Source organism: Salvelinus sp. IW2-2015, linkage group LG34 (genome assembly GCF_002910315.2).
Source record: "Salvelinus sp. IW2-2015 linkage group LG34, ASM291031v2, whole genome shotgun sequence".
Taxonomy (NCBI): Eukaryota; Metazoa; Chordata; class Actinopteri; order Salmoniformes; family Salmonidae; genus Salvelinus; species Salvelinus sp. IW2-2015.
The window spans coordinates 5186606-5206510 of record NC_036873.1 but is presented as its reverse complement, the minus strand read 5'-3'; the positions used below and the strand labels follow the sequence as shown (position 1 = coordinate 5206510).

At 40.7% G+C, this 19905-nt stretch overlaps 1 pseudogene; it reads right to left on the bottom strand.

Annotated features, from left to right (window-relative positions):
• The window catches only part of LOC111958331 (choline transporter-like protein 1), a 47072-nt pseudogene that overhangs the window by 8338 nt on the left and 18829 nt on the right, over positions 1–19905 (bottom strand).

Below are 19905 nucleotides of genomic sequence, written 5' to 3'. Positions count from 1 at the left end.
AATCCAATGACCACTCTGACAGAACTACAGAGTTCCTTGGCTGAGATGGGAGAACCTGCCAGAAGGACAACAGTCTCTACAGCACTTCACCAATATGGGCTTGATGAGAGAGAGGCCAGACGAAAACCACCCCTGAGAAAAATGCACATGATAGCATGCCTGGGGTTTTCAAAAAGGCAAACGAAAGACAGAGCAGAAGGCAAAATATTCGGTGGTCTGATGAGACAAAAATGTTACTCTTTGGCGTGACTGCAAAGCACTATGTCTGGAGAAAACCAGCACAACTCATCACCCTTCTAACTCCATCCTTACCGTGAAGCGTGGTGGTGGTAGTATCATGCTATGGGGCTGCTTTTCAGCGGCATAGACTGGTAAGGACAGAGGGAACAATGAATGGAGCCAAATACAGGCAAATCCTTGATGAGAACCTGCTTCACTAATGACCTTATCCCGGGGTGAAGATTTAAGCTCCAACAAGACAATGACCCCAAGCCTACAGCCAAAGCAATGCTGGAATGGTTTCAGAACAAGAATGTGAAAGTCCTTAAGTGGCCCAGCCAAAGCTCAGGCTTGAAACACATTGAAAATCTGTGGAAAGACTTGAAGATTGCTGTTCACCACCACTCCCCAATTAAACTTAACAGAGTTTTAGAAAATCTGCAAGTTAGAATGGGAGAAAATCCCCAAATCCAGATGTGCAAAGCTGATACAGACATATCCAAGACGACTCAAAGCAGTAATCGCGGCCAAAAGTGTTTCTACAAAGTATTGACTCAGGGGTATGAATACTTACGTAAAGGAGATATTTCTGTATTTCAATTTCAATATATTCTCAAAAAAAACATGTTTTCACTTTGTCATTATTGTGTATGTGTGTAGATGGGTGAGAAAAACAATCAATTGAATCAATTTTGAATTCAGGCTGTAACACAGCAAAATGTGGAATAAGTCATGGGATATGAATACTTTCTGAAGAAACTGTATTTACCCACAATTATTTTAGTCTCTTATTAGCTCTACAAGTAAATATCATGTTGATACTGTACAAGTGAATACAATAAAGGATGTACTCAGCCCTCCACAGACTTCGATGTAGATGTGGATGAATAATGTGCTCTCTTGTTTTGTACTGTTCTGTAGATTCGACCCAATGGTTCGTCCGACAAACAAAGAACTGTGTGTCCTGCAGGCCCAGGCATGGATCAAAGCCTACTTTGTTCCAATATTTCTGTCATTCAGTGATATTTATTCCCATAGTAATTCGTTGAGGAYCCATAACGAAATAAACATCTGCATTTTGAAAGAGTATTTTTTTATCATTATTTTATTAACGAAAGCATAAATATGTTGATGAAGAAGCCACATTTGCTCTCGGGGTCATCCCAGTTTGGTATTCTGTGGAACCATGCGTTTTTTCCGGCCGCTTTCTGCCACAGATGTTTTAAAAAAAATATATATTTTAAATTTCACTTTATTTAGACCAGGGTAGGCCAGTTGAGAAACAAGTTCTTATTACAACTGCGTCCTGGCCAAGATAAAGAAAAGCGACAAAAAACAACAACATAGAGTTTACACATGGGATAAACAAATGTACAGTCAATAACAAATAATATAGAAACACAATAGAAAAATCTATATACATGTGTGCAAATGTAGTAAGATTAGGAGGTAAAGGCAATAAATAGGCAAGTGGCGAAATAATTAATATAGCATTAACACTGAGATGATAGATGTGCAGAAATGATGTGCAAGTAGAGATAGTGGGTTGCAAAAAGAGCAAAAATAATAACAATTTGGGAATGAGGTAGTTGGGTGACTATTTCAGAGGGTTGTGTAGAGGTGCAGTGATCGGTAAGCTGCTCTGACACCTGATGCTTAAAGTTAGTGAGGGCGATATAGTCTCCAGCTTCAGTGATTTTGCAATTCATTCCAGTCACTAGCAGCAGAGAACTGGAAGGAAAAGCGGTGGTGGGTAGTATATGGGGCTCTGGTGACAAAAAGGTGGCATGTGATAGACTACATCTAATTTGCTGAGTACAGTGTTTTGGCTATTTTGTAAATGACATCGCCGAAGTCAAGGATCGGTAGGATGGTCAGTTTTACGAGGGTAGTTTAGCAGCATGAGTGAGGAGGCTTTGTTGCGAAATAGGAAGCCGATTCTAGATTTAATTTTGGATTGGAGATGCTTCATGTGAGTCTGGAAGGAAGTTACAGTCTAACACAGACACCTAGCTATTTGTAGTTTCCACATATTCTTGGCAAGTCTATTGTCCTGCTAATAGCCCATAATGAGTAGTGATGCTAGTCGGGCGGGCGGTGCGGGCAGCGATCGGTTGAAAAACATGCATTTAGTTTTACTAGGCATTTAAGAGCAGTTGGAGGCCACGGAAGGTGTTATATGGCATTGAAGGCTCGTCTGGAGGTTTGTTAACACAGTGTCCAAAGAAGGGCCAAAAGTATACAGAATGGTGTCATCTGCTTAGATGTGGATCAGAGAATCACCAGCAGCAAGAGCGATATCATTGATGTATACAGAGAAAAGAGTCGGCCCGAGAATTGAACCCTGTGGCACCCCMATAGAGACTGCCAGAGATCCGGACAACAGGCCCTCCGATTTGACACACTGAACTCTATCTGAGAAGTAGTTGGTGAACCAGGCGAGGCAGTCATTTGAGGTTGTCGGCATGGTTGTATGCTCTGCAAAAACACATTGATGTTTTTAGTACACAATTATCAATTTTATTACACAGTATGTCTACACATTGACAGGCTATATACATAAAACTCTTTTTATTTTTTATGTACTGAAACCAAAATACCTTTAGTTTTGGTGATCCTCACAGCACCGGCTCATTTTCAAGTCCTCTGGTGGATACAGTCCTAACCCTGGAACGGGTAGCACCATAGAAATAAGCTGGCTTGATGAAAAGTGTTTGTAAGCCGGAAAAGTGTCTGCTCGGACCAAAACACACTGCCACCCGGGTTTGCATTGCAAATGAGKGCAAAAACTGGGTCAAGACGCCAGCAGAGTAAGCAGACCTTTATGTGGTMAAAAAAAAGTTCAATAAAAGACCTACAACACCTACGGTAGGCCTACAGTATATATCTAATCTCCTTGTTTAAAAAATAACTATATTTTGGAGATGATTTCATTTTCAAATAACCGAAAGTGGAGTGGTTGTAAACTTAATAAAGGGGAAAAAGGCCATTCTTTAATATGGGGTGAGACAATAAGTCCTTTTAATTTGTCTGGCTTGCCATTCCAAATAAAATTGAATATTTTATTTGGGGTCGCTGTTTAAATTATCTCTCTAAAAGGATGCATTATGAAAGGAAAATGTGCAAGAGACGGTGGTAATATTTTTCCTTTTAGAGACTATAATACATGGCATCCAGGTCAGGATAACCAATAATATACACAAAGCACTAACCCTGACTCTTGTTTTTTAAGTGTTCATAGGTCTAGGTCTATATATTCCTGGTTTTAAAAAAACAACAAAATTGCTTATTTTAGTTAAACGCTCTTCACAGACCGTGCTTATTTGAGACCAAAACTAGAGATCAATTGTAGAGTCGTGACTTCTATTTTCTATTTTTCACTCCTAGACYATCAGAAAGAATGTTGGTACTTATTTATTTTGATCCAAAGCCATGAATGAGTGAGTCACTCAGCTTTATGTAGGTGCCGAGACTATATGACTGCGCAATCAACAGTGCTCTAACTCCCCCTTGTGGTGGTCTKGAGCAATGAAGCAGTGACGCAGGGCAACGTACTAAACCACAAATTACCTCTAAGTCCGGCGGCATAATCTCAAWTTTTTTAATTGAGGAACCACTGTATATTTTTATTAGAAAAGTGTTCAACCACCTGAGTCAATATGTGTTAGAATCATCTTTGGCAGTGATTACAAAAAACCTGGATTGAAAACCTGGATTGTACAATATTTGCCATTATTCTTGAAGAAAATCTTCAAGCTCTTTCAAGTTAGTTGTTGATCATTACTAGACAGCCATTTTCAACTCTTGCCATAAATTTTCAAGACAATTTAAGTCAAAACTGTAACTAGGCCACTTAGAAACATTCAATATCGYCTTGGTAAGTAACTCCAGTGAATATTTGGCCTTGCGTTTTAGGTTATTGTCCTGTTGAAAGGTGGATTTGTCTACCAGTGTCTGTTGGAAAGCAGACTGAACCAGGTTTTCCTCTAGGACTTTGCCTATGCTTAGCTCTATTTCTTTTATTTTTATCCTAAAAAAAATCACTAGTCCTTGCCGATGACAAGCATACCCATAACATGATGAAGCCACATCCATGCTTGAAAATATGAAGAGCGGTACTCTTATGTTGGATTTGCCACAAACATAATACTTTGTATTCAGGACAAAAAGTTCAATTATTTTAGTACCTTATTACAAACAATATTAGTATTGCGTACAGGCTTCCTTCTTTTCACTCTGTCATTTAGGTTAGTATTGTGGAGTAACTACAATTTTCAGTTTTCTCCTATCACAGCCATTTAACTCTAACTGGTTTAAATCGCCATTGGCCTCAAGGTGAAATCCCTGAGTGGTTTCTTTCCTCTCCGTATTGATACACCATCCACAGTGTAATTAATAACTTCACCATGCTCAAAGGGATATTCAATGTCTGCTTTGGGTGCCCTTTGTGAGGCATTGGAAAACCTCCCTACATGTAGTCTGTTGGTGAATCTGTGCTTGAAATTCACTGCTCGACTGAGGGACCTTACAAATAATTGTATGTGTGGGGTACAGACATGAGCTAGTCATTCAAAAATCATGTTTAACACCATTTTGCCATCGGGTGTAGAGAAGATTTAGCAATTTTATAACTAATAACATGCAATTCAACTAATTTTGCCATGGGGCAGAGAGGAAAATTAGCCGTTTTACAGCTAATTTCCTGCAATTCTACACATTTTGCCATAGGGTGTAGAGAAATGTTTGCAGTTTTTAATATGATATCTGAGTTAGACTAACAAAATCAGAAATGGGGGCCCCCCAGCTGGTAATTCAACCATGATAACAATTTTAGATAGCTAGCTAATAGCTGCTAAATAGCTGCTAAATTAACTTAGCAATCAAAAAAATGTTAGCTGACATGGCCTAATTAAAGTGGTACTGACAGCGTTTTAACTACTTTGCATATATGAAACAAACAGACAATAATACGTTTTAAAAATAGATTCTATTTGACTCCAAATTCTATGACGCAGAATATGGCATTGTTGGCAAAATAGATGGATGCAGTTCAAGGCATGATTCATATAATTCACCAATACATTTATTGGTAGTAAAAAAAATATTGCTATCAGGTTGTAAATCACAGCTGCCCTGGTTGATTGCTTGCTGACTCTACCCATTCGGGATGGACTGTTTCAGTTTCAATGACTCAATATTTTGGACAAAAACGGACAAATCTAAGGCAGGGAACGTCAATACAATCAAACTGGCAAGGGCAATGATCTCAAGTCAGTCATAACGTTCCTAATAGGCTGGAGTATCTATTTATTTAGCAAGCTAAAAACAAGGAGCCTACCATTAGCTAGCTAGCTGCTGGGAAGATGTCATGTCATTGCACGAGTGGGTGAGTGGCCGCCTTTTCCCCGTCATATCGTTTTTTGGTGGCTACAGCTAGAGATACAGGTGTCACTTTGCTAGCTAGCAGCTACGCTGAACTTGAACAACGTATGCACGGTTAGCATGCATATCTCTTAGTTGTCAATTAAATGTATCAGGCATCGATCAAATGGGCGAGCAGGCCGTTCCCATTCAGTTGTCAAAATGTGGGTTGGGACAATCATGAATTGGCAGGCAAGCTGCAGAAGGCCGAGCAGGCTACTATTCCCCATTGTTTATCAGTGCAACTTTGACAGCCAACTAAAAGTTTTATATGGTTTATCTACTCTTGCTTTGTTAGATTTGAGCTCATCTTGCTCTGGCTAACATTAGTTGTTGGGAGGAAGAGATTGCCTGTTCATGGTTGTTTGATCAATAGGACTGTACATTTCTCAAATGTAAGCAATAGTGTGCAACTGCAGACCGCAATTCTGGGTGTTCCTGCATGTTGGCATTCCTACATCTGCAGGAAAGCCCCTCCCTCTCAAGCATCCCATTGGTTCCTGCATGAACACCCCTAGAGCACCCCATTGGTTCCTGCATAAATGCCCTCCCTCGAGCACAACATCTTCATGCTTGTGTGACACTTTAGAATGTGGGTCAAAAGGAAAATAAAAGTATTATGAGTTTTTCGCTCCCACCTGCCCTCAACATCGTTAACAGAACTGCGCGAAAACAGTTCCCAACAGGCAGGGGCGAAGGACACAGTCTACTGGTCGTCACCGCTAGCACAGCAGGCGGGAGGCTGGGGCAACACTGTGTGCTAGCTTACTACTGTAGTTAGCCGGCTAGCACACGGTGACACCCCCGCCTGCTGTGTACCAGAGTCCTCCTTAGGACAAGCTGGCTAAGTTAGCACACAGTGTATTTCGCACCCGCCTGCCGAACACCTGCCCTCACTGTCGTTTACAGAACTGTGGGAAAACAGTACCCGACAGGCGGGGGTGAAGGACACTACCGGTGTGTATTAGCTATAGCTAACTACCGTTGTCACCCCTGCCTGTTCTTCTTCTGTGGGGTTTATCGGCGGTTGGCATCCAATGTTATTGTGCGTTACCACCATTTACTCTACTGGAGTGCCCCTGCCTCCCGCCTATGTACTGGAGTCCTAGCTTAAAAATTGACCAACAGAAGTATAAAGAGTGGTTCCTGCAGATGCGGGGATGCCCACATGCAGGAACACCCCAAATTGCGGGCTGCAGCACCCTTCTCAATGTAAGAGGACTCCTGTATATACATATTTGCAGAAAGCCATTCAAATGTATTTTTGTGGCTTTTGGCGAATGCTTTCTAATGTCGCGCTGTTGTTACTTAAAGCTTGTAAACACACAGTTCAGTTCAAATTGAGTAATGGGAGGCTGGTGAGGCAAATAGCTTATTTCCATATAGGCCTATTGTAGCACTGATTGGCTATGGTGCATCGGTCTGTGTAGAGTCTGGTCCTGAACAAGATTGAGACGTTTTTATTAGGTTTTATGCAGTGTCTATTAAATTGTCCAAATGCACAGTCGCTTTACCACAATAGAATTTTCACAAATACCTTACTCTACGTCCTTCCCAAACATTCTATGAAAGTGTGAAATTATTCCGATAACCATATCTAAGTGTTCGCTTGTCAGAAAATGTAAACAAAAGAAAACATATTCTTCCTGGGGGTGTATATGAACAGATTTTGATAAGATTTCCTGTTGCTAAAACGCTGCCACTTCCTCTTTTAAGTGACTGACATAACAAGAGAAGAACTGCTGATGCTTGACCAAATGTCTAAACCGCACCTTGTGTATTCTACTATTCTAACTCGTAAGTTGAGACCTCGACTGAGTTCCCAAAAATGTATCCAGGCCCTCAAAAGGGGAGGGGAGGGGGGGGGGGGGGGGGTCGCAGCCACCAGTTAACCTGTCTTTTTCAAGCGTGTTCACACCATAAAATGATTCATTCATTCAAGGTTTATACAAATATGTCCATTCAATATAGAATTGTGTCAGAAAAACAATAGTTCAAACCCTATGTCTCTACTATATTGTTCAAAAGTTACAGACGATGTACTTTGAGAATTGTGCATGTTTAGAGTGATTAGAATGTTGTAACGGGCATGATTAAAAAGTAGTCACTGCTCAATACAAGGCAATTGTCCAGGCCACTTTTATGCCTATTTTAGATTATGGGGATATTATCTATATGCATGCAGCAGCATTTACACTTCAACCACTAGATGCTGTTTTCCATTGTGCCCTTAGGTTTATCACTGGTGATGATTCTAGATCTCACCATTGTGCCCTTAGGTTTATTACTGGTCATGGTTATAGAACTCACCATTGTGCCCTTAGGTTTATTACTGGTCATGGTTCTAGAACTCACCATTGTGCCCTTAGGTTTATTACTGGTCATGGTTATAGAACTCACCATTGTGCCCTTTGTTTTATTACTGGTCATGGTTATAGAACTCACCATTGTGCCCTTAGGTTTATTACTGGTCATGGTTATAGAACTCACCATTGTGTTCTGTATCAAAAAGTGGGTTGGGTCTCTTTGTAAGTATGGAGAGAGCAGCATTTTCTTGTGTTTATCTACAAAGCACTCATGCAGAAACTTCCTATGTATCTATCATCATGAATTCAATTTAGATTTACAAATGACCAAAACCCGGTCTCAGGCTTGGATAAACCTGGAGGCCCCTTTGGTCTCCACAGAGATGGGTAAAGCTGCTTTAAGKTTTTWTTTGCGCCCTTTATGTGGAACAACTTCCAGAGCTTTCTGGAATGAGATGTTCCCCTTGGTCAGTTCAGAGTAATGACTGGAGACCTCTTATGTTGATAAATATGTCTGTTTCTCTTCACATGTTTTGTAATTTTGTATATTGTATGTGTTTGATGTATTTATGCAGGGCTCATCTGTAGAAGAAATCCTAGTCTCAGTATGACGTCCCTGTCAATATAAAGGTTAAATYAAATAAAARGTACAAGTATATTAAGGTTATAATGTTGTAGAGAAGAATTTAATTATTCATTATGAGATTTATAATGACATAGGGCMAAAAAAAACTACATTTTGAAATTAATTGCGTAGCACTCTCTTGAATTGCCCCGTTTTTCCTCAACATTCTAGACCAGTGCGTGAACACCCTACATACTCTGCCTTTGAACTGATTGTGGATGTAAGTGATATAAACCTGTTGTATTCGGCGCATGTGACAAATACAAATTTGATTTGATATAGCTGAAYGAGACAAAGTACGTACTTTTCCTTTCAGCTGGTTTTGGATGTAGGTGAGGATGAGGCGAGGGATCTCCACCAAGGTGATGATGAAGGAGCCTTTGGCCACRGTGCCCAGATGGTAGCGGGYCAGACGCAGCATAGACGACACGATGGGGGTCATGGGCAGTTGAGATTTATTCCTGATGTCCACCACAGGATAGAGGAAAAGAAGAAGAGTTGTAAATAGTTTAAATTAACTGACACAGGACTGACTTGGGTTAAAATAGTATTATCCGTACAAATGGACCAATAAGGCAGGCACTGTACTGTAGCTAAGATGGGTGTACTTTGCACTTTTGGGACAATTCCATTGTTTCAAATGCACCAGGCAAGCTCAATCAAGTGCAGCCAACGTATTTGACMGAAAAAAAAACTATATTTTGTACCCAGGTCTGATACRGGATATTTCCAAGTGAACACATCACAAGCATGCCATTACTTTTATTACATTTTATCACATAGAATTTCATCACATAGCATTTCATTACAACACTCTCTCCTGACCTGGTGAAGTAGTAGGTGACCACAGCKCCGGCCACGGTCATCTGCTGGCAGGCAAGGATGAACTGACTGATCCAGATGAGGCCCACAGCGTGGTACCACACCATGTACTGGAGTGGACCTGACATACGAAACTCCACCAGCCCTGTCTCCTCACTCTGCACTGGGCTACCTGYAGGGGTTACACACAGACAGGGTTCGAGGTCGCTCTGCACAGGGGTGCCTGTAGAGGCACACAGCTAAGGTTAGGGGTCAAYCTTCTCGTTCTTTACAGGGTTCCCTACAGCCAAGATTGGGGGTAGGCTGATCTCCTCTGATCTGCAARGCATTCAMGGATCATGATTTTGTGCCTGGAAAGCTCCTGGAAGATTTTTTGGGGGAAATATTTTCATTCAAATATAATACACCAGGATGGCACCATTTTGCAACAACAAACACTGCAGCTCGGATGAGTTTTGACGGACTCTCTTTTTTAACGTTATCTAGTTTATCGAACTCTAATCTGAATAACATCCAGGGACAGCTAAAAGGCAGACAAAGGGAAATAGTAGGCAAACAGATTCTACAAAAACATGACGCTTTGTTGTACTGGAGGTTGCTCTGGTGTTGTTGTTGATGCGGGAGAACATGATGCAGTGGGTAGATTTCAGAGACCTTTTCTTTGACTGTGTGCCYGAGCTGCCACCCACAGCACCAGACCGGCCCAAGAATCGAAATAAGAGTGGGCGTCGAGTCATGCCACTCTAGCCATGCGCTTTCAGTTCCAAAATGTCAYATAAGTGTGTTAATCACATAGAATTAGCAATTAGAATACTAGAATGGACATGAACCATCTTATGATGGTCCTAAGRTCACCCATGTTGGTCAACCATGGTTTGCCAGTTCTGTRATAAGATAGTGTGTAAAATAATGAATGTGAAGAATTTATCTGCGCTGTATGTGTGTAGGTAGGTAGAGGAATGTTTCCATAAATGTTTCTAATTAACTGACAATATGCCAACATTCCATTCAAACAATGCAGTCAATACACAGTCCTACACTGGCTCAAATCAGTTGATGGGCTGGTGTGGTTACACGTGGTCTGCAGTTGTGAAGCTGGTTGGTCGTACTGCCAAATTCTCTAAAATGATGTTGGAGGCGGGTTATGGTAGAGAAATGAACATTCAATTCTCTGGCAACAGCTCTGGTGGACATTCATGCAGTCAGCATGTCACTTGCACGCTCCATCAAAACTTGAGACATCTGTGGCATTGTGTTATGTGACAAAACTGCACATTTTAGAGTGGCCTTTTATTGTCCCCAGTACAAGGTGTACCTGTGTAATGATCATCGCTTTTTGATATGCCCCAACTGTCAGGTGGATAGATTATCTTGGCAAAGGAGAAATGCTCACTAACATGGATGTAAACAATTTTTGAGAAATAACCTTTTTTTGCATATGGAACATTTCTGGCCTCTTTATTTCAGCTCATGAAACATGTGAACAACAACTTACACGTTGCGTTATATTTTTGTTCAGTATATAATAGTTTGTTTAAAACGTTTACATGCTTCGCAAGATATATGATTTCCCTAATAATCCTGTTTACATGGACACATCTGAAATCAGGCTACCTGATGGGACTTAAATAAATGCAGGAAATCGCCAATGTAAATAAACGTTCCACCAGTGACCATGTTGTTTTGCGAAGCCTATTTGATTCTGAGTTCGGACATATAACATTTGTATGTGAAAACTATTTCTAAAATGCATACTTTCCGTTTTCCCGAACTCACTTCACTCGCGCATAAGAGGGAGGCTTGCGCTACCGGTTCTGGCACATACGCAGATCAAATACACAGTTGGAATGCTGAATAAGCTGTTTACGTGTCCTAATAATTCGAAAGATGGCTCAGAAAAGCAGGTGTTTTAATCGGCGTATGCTTACTTCGATTTTGACCTCATGCCAATTAAGATAAGCAGAGCAAGGTGTTTACATTACTATTTCCATACTCTGCCATAATCAGTTTAATATCTAATTATTAGTGTGCATGTAAATGTCTCATATAATAGCACTCACAGCTTTCTAAAGAAAGAAAATCTGAGACATTTAATGTCCGTTTACATATATTTGAGAGGCTATTTATACAGACAATATGTGTAAAACACCTATAAACTGTATTTATATGAAATATTGATGTTAACTATAATTTCTGACACAATTTCTGATGCTTCACATAACTTGTATTTTCCTGCATAAGTAAAGGCAGGAAATGCATCACGTGCCTCTACTGCCATTTATTCTAATTAAAACTTCTTGTCAATACGGGGGCGCTGTTTTCACTTTGGAAAAAATCGTGCCCAATGAAACGGCCTCGTACTCTGTTTCTAGATCATACAATATGCATATTATTATTACTATTGGATAGGAAACACTCTCAAGTTTCTAAAACTGTTTGAATTATATCTGTGAGTAAAACAGAACTCATTTGGCAAAAACTTCCATACAGGAAGTGAAAATCTGAACACGAGTCTCTGTTGTTTCAGGGCTGCCTATTCAACTGGCTTTTATTTATCGATATGCATGCATTCATACGCCTTCCACTAGATGTCAACAGGCAGTGGAAGGTGGAATGGGGTGTCTAGCTTGATCTGAGGCCGAACAAGAGCTTTTGGAGTGACAGGTCCGGTATTTGCTTTGTCTTCGACGGCTTTTATTTATCGATATGCATGCACTTCATACGACAATGGGGCTCGACATTGTCTTCTGAAAAGCGTTCGGTATACACGGCGAATATCTCCGGCTCTGATTTTATTTGATACATATGATAATAACATCATAAAGTAGGTTTTTTCAACCGAGTTTTATCAGTTTATTCAACGTTTATTGGGCTTTTTGGTTTTCTGTCTTTTGCGCCAAGAGAGGGTGGAATGTTAGCAACCTTGGCTAGCATTGTGGCGCGAATTCGACAGAAGAAATGGACATTCTAAAACCAAACAACGATTTATTCTGGAAATAGGACTCCTTGTACAACATTCTGATGGAAGCTCAGCAAAAGTAAGACACAATTTATGATGTTATTTCGTATTTCTGTGGAATATGTTCACTCCAACAGGGGGTAGAATATGTGAGCGCTGTCTCACAATAATGCTTTTTGTATTGTTGTAGTAAGTTATTTTAAAAAATCTAACACAGCGGTTGCATTAAGAACCAGTATACTTTTTCATTTGCCATCAACAAGTATTTTTATGTAAAGTTTATGATGAGTTCCAAAATATCTCTGGACTTCTGGGGAAATGTTGCTACATATTCACAATGTATAACCAGGATTTGCAGCTCTAAATATGCACATTTTCGAACAAAACATAAATGTATTGTATAACATGATGTTATAAGACTGCATCTGATGAAGTTGTCCAAAGGTTAGTGATTAATTTTATATCTTTTGCTGGATTTTGCGAAAGTCTACCTTTGCGGTGAATAATGCGTTGTGTGTTTGGCTATTGTGGTAAGCTAATATAATTCTATATTGTGTTTTTCGCTGTAAACACTTAAAAAAATCGGAAATATTGGCTGGATTCACAAGATGTTTATCTTTCATTTGCTGTACACCATGTATTTTTCATAATATGTTTAATGATGAGAATTTATGTATTTCACGTTGCTCTCTGGTAATTATTCTGGCTGCTTGGGTGCTATTTTTGATGGTGGCTGCAATGTAAAACTATGATTTATACCTCAAATATGCACATTTTCGAAACAACATAAATGTATTGTATAACATGTTTAAGACTGTCATCTGATGAAGTTGTTTTTTGGTTAGTGACTAATTTTATCTCTATTTTGTCGGTTTTGTGAAAGCTACCTGTGCGGTGGAAACATGGTCCCGTGTGGCTCAGTTGGTAGAGCATGGCGCTTGCAACGCCAGGGTTGTGGGTTCATTCCCACGGGGGACCAGGATGAATATGTATGAACTTTCCAATTTGTAAGTCGCTCTGGATAAGAGCGTCTGCTAAATGATTAAATGTAAATGTACATGGTGAAAATATGCGGTTGTGTGTTTGGCTATTGTGGTTAGCTAATAGAAATACATATTGTGTTTTCGCTGTAAAACATTTAAAAATCGGAAATAATGGCTGGATTCACAAGATGTTTATCTTTCATTTGCTGTATTGGACTTGTGATTTCATGAAAATTATATTATATATATCCCTGTCACGTTAGGCTAGGCTATGCTAGTCAGCTTTTTTGATGAGGAGGATCCCGGATCCGGGAGGGTGATGAAGTAGAGGTTAAACTGGTTTTGGATTTCTCCCTGAAAAGATGGCTGCCATTTTCACCCCATTATGGAACTTTGTGGGTTATGACATAGCCCTTTAGTAATGTAATAAGATCTCTATGATTAATCATCCACATCACTAGCAGGATGAAATGAACCAAACAGTCCATACGTACAGTACCAAACTTTCCATAGTGACGCAAGTCCACTCACTACCTTATTATTTTTCGGTGCATAAAACAATTGGAACAAATCTGTAAAAAAAAATGGTATCCTCGCCAAAAAGGTTTATTTAGACGTAAATATCTTGTTGAACGGGGAAAATAAAGACATGAACAAAAATGTCTGTTTCACAATGTGACAAAGTTGTATTCCATTCTGACCTGTGGTTCCGAGGAAGAGGACACACCGAGCCAGGATACCCAGAAGAGCATGAGGCTGAGGAAGGTCCAGAAGGGCTGTAGGGCCAGCAGGGGCAGGTGAGTGACACCTTGCCCGCCACGTGGAACAGGGTGATGGTCGTGCCAGCGCTCTCATAAAAGAACAGCGGCAGCAGCAGGATCGCCTGAAAATGGATACAGGATATGAAGTATTCAGGAAGTATTCAGACCCTTCATTTCCCCCACATTTTGTTACGTTACAGCTCTTTCTAATGGATTAAATAAAAAATCCTCATCAATCTACACACAATACCCATGGTGACAAAGCGAAAACACGTTTTTAAAAGTTTGCAATTTATATAAAAAAAAAAACACTTATTTACATAAGTATTCAGACCCTTTGCTATGAGATTAGAAATTGAACTCAGGTGCATCCTGTTTCCATTGATCATCCTTGAGATGTTTCTACAACTTGATTGGAGATTATTTGGAATGGCACACACCTGTCTATTAGGCCCCACACTTGACAGTGCAAAAACCAAGCCATGAGTTTGAGAAAATTGTCTGTGGAACTCCAAAACAGGATTGTTTGAGGCACAGAACTGTGGAAGGGTACCAAACATTTCTGCAGCATTGAAGGTCCCTAAGAACACAGTGGCTTCCATCATCTTAAATGGAAAAAGTTTGGAACCACCAAGACTCTTCCTACAGCTGGCCACCCGGCCAAACTGAGCAATCGGGGAGAAGGGCCTTGGTCAAGGAGGTGACCAAGAACCCGATGGTCACTCTGACAGAGCTCCAGAGTTCTCTGTGGAGAAGGGAGAACCTTCCAGAAGGACAACCATCTCTGCAGCACTCCACCAATCAGGCCTTTATGGTAGACTGGCCAGACGGAAGCCACTCATAAGTAAAAAGGCACATGACCGCTTGTTTGAAGTTCGCCAAAAGACTCTCAGACCATGAGAAACAAGATTCTCTGGCTTGATGAAACCAAGATTGAACTCTTTGGCCTGAATGCCAAGTGTCACGTCTGGAGGAAACCTAGCACGGTGGTGCAGCATCGTTCTGTGGGATGTTTTTCAGCGGCAGGGACTGGGAGACTAGTCAGGATCGAGGGAAAGATGAACGGAGCAAAGTACAGAGAGATCCTTGTTGAAAACCTGCTCCAGAGTGCTCAGGACCTTAGCCAACGACCCTAAGCACACAGTCAAGAAAACCCAGGAGTGGCTTCAGGACAAGTCTCCGAATGTCCTTGAGTGGCCCAGCCAGGGTCCGGACTTGAAACCGACCAAATCTCCTGGAGACTGAAAATAACTGTGCAGCGATGCTCCCCATCCAACACCTGAACAGATCTTGAGAGGATCTGCAGAGAAGAATGGGAGAAAACTCCCCAAATAGTAAAGGGTCTGAATACTTATGTAAATGAGTGCTTAATTTGAGTCGGATCTTTCCATTTTGGACTGTTTTGTTCCAGACCTATTTGGCCAGATCATGTACATATCAGGGCATGAAAAACTATTTTCACTTTTTGAAATGTAAAAATGACAATAAAAACGATCAAAGTTCATTTGAGTTGCCTATTTGTTAATTCTCCCTGCCCACAAAAAAACGTACGTAAAAAAGTAGATTTTCAGCTCGGGCCTAATATTCTAAGAGTGATTTGGGTTGGGCCGGTCCGGGTTTATGGTTTGACCAATTGTAACCTGCTTGAGACAAACGCGTGGCTGTGAGAAGTCGGCCAGTGTTATCACCAACCAAACTAGAATGAAATTAACATTTTATGATATCTCCCTCTCTCTTTGTTCTGATAGACTTGAGCCTGCAACTCTCATCTCTCCAGAATTGCACTTCATCATTAATTTCCTTATAGTATCAAAGCCGCGCGAAGGGTTCTGGGGGAGTAGTAGGCTGCAGCACCCCTGATTAATTGAAATAAATTGGCCAAAGTTACAGAATTACTGCTGTCTGTCAGAAATAAAAGGAAATCATTCCGAATAGCCTACTACGCCATGAAACAGCCTACAATTTAGCCACAGAGGATCAATAGTTTTTTTAATAGTCTAGCTGTGGATTGTAGCCCAATAACTAGGAATAGCCTACAGTCGGGAACACGCAGCAAATCTGTCAGTGAAAAAACAGCATGCAGACAAAACAGGCCTTTAGCAGTACTTCAAATACAATTGAGAGAAAACACAGGTTTGGAAGAAAATGGCTCTTGCTGAAAAGAGAACACTATGCTGCAGGCTACCAAAATATTTTGGTCAACTTCCAAATATTGTTTTGAGTGAGTGAGTGAGAGACTTTTGGCACAAGCGCATCTGCCATCACCAGCAAGTGAGCTGCGCATCATTGGGTGAGTCAGTGAAACTGGAAAGCATTTTTAGGACTATAATTTCCTCCTCACATTGTAGCCTACAATATGTCTCCACACACCTAGGCTAATAATGGATTCAATACAAGGTCGTTTCTATTGATCTCAGATTCTCCGTTTTTTTCTGTGTCAAAGTAGCCTGCCATTTAAATTATTTGTGTGGTATTAAAGTCTCCAGTCATGTAAAATGACGTAGAATTGCATGGAATGCGTTTATAAAAGGCAGATTTTTCCCGGACCCTAGGCTACTAAACATGTTCCTAATGTGTGCACCTTCTATAAGTGCTTCTACTCTACTGATCCATGCTACTACGCAAATACGATGATATGTATGCAATGCATTATTATAAAAGTTGCGCTTACTTTTTGTTCAGGCACGTCACGATTTACAAATTAAGCACCGTGTAAATGTGATATTTTCTAAAAACCTGTTTTTGCTTTGTCTTTATGGGGTATTGTGTGTAGGGCCCATTGATGAGGGCCCATTTTTTTATATATATATATTTTTTTTTAAAGACTAACGTAACAAAATGTGGAAAAAGTCAAGTGGTCTGACTACTTTCCGAATGCACAGTATGCTGGTTATCAGTTATAGCATAGGGATGTGAATACATTTATTCAGTGCTAGTTTTCAAATGAAGATATGAGTATGTGGGAATGCARTGTTTTCCACTAGTGCCGACCGTCGGCTAAACAGCAGATTACAGACTCATTTTCAGCCGGCTACTTATTCCATTTACATTCACTAGGCTACTTTTCAATTTGCTAGTGAGAAAAAAAGTCAGCCAAGCCCTCTCCCGCTAGAATGAACCTATTAAATTACTAAAGGGGTATGTCATAAACCCAAAAAGTTCCCTAATGGGTTGAAAATGGCAGCCATCTTGGTCAGGGAGAAATCAAAAACCAGTTTAATTTAGAGATAATGGCAGTAGAGAGGCAACGTGATTGCGATTTCCTGCCTTACTTTGCGGACAAATACAAGTAAGGTTAATGTGATGCATCAGCAATTGTGTAATGGAGATTGTATCCACATCAAATATTGTCAGCATAATAACGTTTATACGTGTTTTACACCATTGTCTGTATAAATGCCTCTCTCAAATATATGTAAACGGACCATAAATGGTCCTCAGAATTTTGTTTTCTTAGCAAAGCTGTGAGTGCTATTAATATGAGTACATTACAATGCACACCTAATGATTCGATATTAAACTGATTTGGCAGTGAGTATGGCAATAGTCATGTTAAACACGCTTACTCTGCTTATCTTAAATTGGGCAATGCGGTCCAAAATCCGACGTAAGCATAACGCCGATTAAAACACCTGCTTTTTCTGAGCATCTTTCGAATTATTAGGACAGTCAACAGTCTTATTCAGCATCGCAACTGTGTATTTTGATCTTGCGTATGTGCCAGAACCGGTAGCGCAAGCCTCCCCTCTTATGCGCATGCCTCCCTCTTATGCGCAAGCCTCCCTCTTATGCGCACCGCCTCCCTCTTATGCGGGAGTGAGTGAGAAACGGAAAGTATGCCTTTTAGAAATAGTTTTCACATACAAATGTTTATACTGTCCGACCCTCAGCAATCAAATAGGCTTCGCCAAAAAACAACAATGGTCACTGGTGGAACGGTTGCCTGTTCATTGGCGATTTCCTGCATTTCATTTAAAGTCGCGCATCAGGTAAGCCTGATTCAGATGTGTCCATGTAAAAGGATTATTAAGGGAAATCATTATTCTTGGAAGCATGTAAACGTTTTAAACAAACACTTATATCTGAACAGAAATATAAGCGCAACGTGTAAGTTGTTGTTCACATGTTTCATGAGCTGAAATATAAGAGGCCAGAAATGTTTTCCATATGCAAAAATGGTTATTTCTCAAAAATTGTTACATCCAGTGTTAGTGGGAGTCATTTCTCTTTGCCACAGATACCTATATCTCCTGACCAGTTGTGGGGCAATATCAAAAAGCTGATTAAATAGCATGATCATTACACAGGTACACCTTGGTACTTGGGGACCAATATAAAAGGCCAGCTCAAAATGTGCATTTTGTCAATAACACATGCCACAGATGTCTCAAGTTTTGAATGGAGCGTGCAAGTGACATGCTGACTGCAATGAATGTCCAACCAGAGCTGTTGCCAGAGATTGAATGTTCATTTCTCTACCATAACCCGCCTCCAACATCATTTTAGGAGAATTTGGCAGTACGACCAAACCAGCTTCACAACTGCAAGACCCGTGTAACGCACAAAACAGCCCATCAAACTGATTTGAGCAGTGTAGGACTGGTGTATTGACTTGCATTGTTTGAATGGAATGTTGGCAATTGTCAGTTAATTAGAAACATTTAATGGAAACATCTCTCCCCGTACCTACACCACATACAGCGCAAGATAAATTTTCACATCATTATTTTATCACAACTATCTTATTACAGAACTGGCAAAACCATGGTTGACCACATTGGGTGATCTTAGGACCATCATAAGATGGTTCATGTCCATTCTAGGTATTCCTAATTGCTAATTCCTATGTGAATTAACAACACTTATATGACATTTTTTGGACCTGAAAGCGCAAATGGCTAGAGTGCAATGACTCGACGCCTCCACTCTTATTTCGTTCTTTTGGGCCCGGTCTGGTGCTGTGGGTGGCATGCTCGGGGCAACAGTTCAAAGAAAAGGTCTCTGAAATCTACCCACTGCATCAGTTCTCCAGCGCATCAACAGACAACAGCCAGAGCAACCTCCAGTACAACAAAGCGTCATGTTTTTGTAGAATCTGTCCTGCCTAACTATTCCCTTTTGTCCTGCCTTTTAGCTTGTCCCGGATGTTATTCAGATTAGATCGATAAACCTAGATACGTTAAAAACGAGCAGTTCCGTCAAAACTCATCCGACGCTGCAGGTTTTGTTGTTGCAAAATGGGTGCCACTCTGGTGTAATTATATTTTGAATGAAATATTTTCCCCCATGCAAAAAAATGTCCAGGAGCTTTCCAGGCCACAAAATCAATGATCCGTGATGCCTTGGCCAGGATCAGAGGAGATCAGCCTACCTCCCAAATTTGGCTGTAGGGAACCCTGTAAAGAACGAGAAGATTGCCCTACACCTTAGCTGTGGTGCTCTAGCAGGACCCCTGTGCAGAGCGACCTCGGAACCGCTGTCTGTGTGTAAACCACAAGGTAGCCCAGTGCAGTAAGTGAGGAGACAGGGCTGGTGGAGTTTTCGGTATGTCCCGGTGCCACTCGCAGTACATGGTGTGGGTACCACGTGTGGCCTCCTCTGGATAGTCAGTTCATCCTTGCCTGCCAAAGGCCCCCCCCCAAAGAAAATTGACGCGTGGCCGGCGTCTGTGGTCACCTACTACTTACCAGGTCAGGGAGAGATGTGTAATGAAATGCTATGTGGGAATGAAATTCTATGTGATAAAAGTGTATAAATTAGTAATGGCATGCTTGTGATGTGTTCCTTGAAATATCTGTATCAAGAGCCA